This window comes from Phalaenopsis equestris, unplaced genomic scaffold (genome assembly GCF_001263595.1).
Source record: "Phalaenopsis equestris unplaced genomic scaffold, ASM126359v1 Scaffold001358, whole genome shotgun sequence".
NCBI lineage: Eukaryota > Viridiplantae > Streptophyta > Magnoliopsida > Asparagales > Orchidaceae > Phalaenopsis > Phalaenopsis equestris.
In genome coordinates, this window is record NW_018165797.1 from 73394 (window position 1) to 75424 (window position 2031).

Sequence of the window (2031 nt, forward strand, 5' to 3'; positions counted from 1 at the left end):
GTAAGCAGGATCGTGGAAGGAAGAAAGAGAAGGAGAGTTCTGGAAGGCGAAATTCCAGATCAAAGTCTAGAGGCAAAAAGGAAATTCATTGCTACAAGTGCAAGGAGTCAGGTCATATGAAGAGATATTGTCCAAAGCAAGATTGTCCAAAGCTGAAGAAGCTGACTAGGGAGAAAAGTGATACATCATCGAAGTCTGTAAATGTGGTGCAGAGTGAAAATGCAGATTACAGTGATGGCGATATGCTCTCAGTTTCATCAACTCAGTTCACAGATGCATGGATTCTTGATTCAGGATGTTCTTATCACATAACACCTGACAGTGAGTGGTTTACTTCATACAGGTCAACTAATTCTGGCTCAGTCTATTTGGGTGATGATAGATGCTGCAATATAGTTGGTATTGGAGCAGTCAGAATTCAGATGTATAATGGCACTGTTAGAACGTTATGTGATGTCAGACATATTTCAGATCTGAAGAGGAATCTAATTTCCTTGGGCACTCTACATAGAAATAATTTTATTCCTAAGGCTGATAAGGATAGGGAAACCATCAGAATTGTTAAGGGTGCACTGACGGTGATGAAAGGAAAGTTGACTGCGGGTAATATCTACAAGACTGTTACAGAATACAGTTGTCGGTGGAGTTCATTCTGTGGAGTCAAATAATGACAGTACAAAGCTATGGCATATGCGTCTGGGTCATCTCAGTGAGCGTGGGATGGCAGAATTGCATAGAAGAAATCTGCTGCATGGAGTTAAAAGCTGCAAGCTCGATCTTTGTAAGTTTTGTATTCTTGGAAAACAGACTAGAGTCAGTTTTATGTCTGGAAAGCACAAAACTGAAGGAATCCTTGATTATGTGCATTCTGATTGTATGGGGCTCTACTAGGGAGTTGTCATTGGGAGGATCTCAGTATTTCGTTACCTTTATTGATGATTTCTCCAGGAAAGTTTGGGTATATTTCTTGAAGCAGAAATATGAAGTTTTCTCTAAATTCAAGCTGTGGAAAGCTAAGGTGGAGAACCAAACTGGCAGAAAGATCAAGTATTTGAGGTCTAATAATGGTACAGAGTACACAGATTCACAGTTTCAGAAGTTCTGTGAGGAGCATGGGATTCAGAGGCATTTTTCAGTACGGAAGACACCACAGCAGAATGGTGTGGCAGAAAGGATGAATAGGTCCTTAACTGAAAGGGCAAGATACTTGAGACTGAATGCAGGGCTTCCTAAGAGTTTCTGGGCAGAGGCTGTGAATATGACATGTTATCTCATCAATAGATCACCTCGAGCATCATGGGTGGCAAGGTCGCAGAAGAGGTATGGACAAGCAATCCAGTTAAATTTAATCATTTAAGGATTTTTGGATGTTCTGCTTATGTGCATGTACCTGGAGATGAAAGATCCAAACTTGATGCAAAATCCAAGAAGTGCATCTTTCTGGGTTACAAGAAAGGTGTAAAAGGATACAAGTTTTGGGATCCGATTGCAAAGAAGACGATGATCAACAGAAATGCAGTTTTTGATGAGCAGTTTATGTTACAGCAGAATCAAGACAAGGTGTCAGGGAACAGTTTCAGTTCTGATGCAGTGCAGATGAATTTAGAACAACAACCAGTAGCTTCTGAGAGAGGTGAAAGTTCAAATCCAACACCTGGTGATTCTATTCCAGATGATTTGCAGAATTACAATCTAGCCAGAGATAGACAGAGACACACTAATGTAAGGCCTCATAGCAGATTTGGTTATGAAGAGTTAGTCTCATGTGCACTTCTCATCAGTAGCGATGAACCAACCACTTTTCAAGGAGCTATCACTAGCCAGGAGAAAGAAAAATGGATGGGTGCAATGGTTGAGGAGATGGAGTCTTTGCAGAAAAATCGCACTTGGGAGCTAGTTCAATTTCGAGAGGGAAATAAGGCTATTGGGTGCAAATGGGTCTACAAAAGGAAACCAGCAGTATCAGAAAAAGAAGGGGAAAAGTTCAAGGCTCGACTGGTTTCAAAGGGATTTTCGCAGCAGAAGGGGATA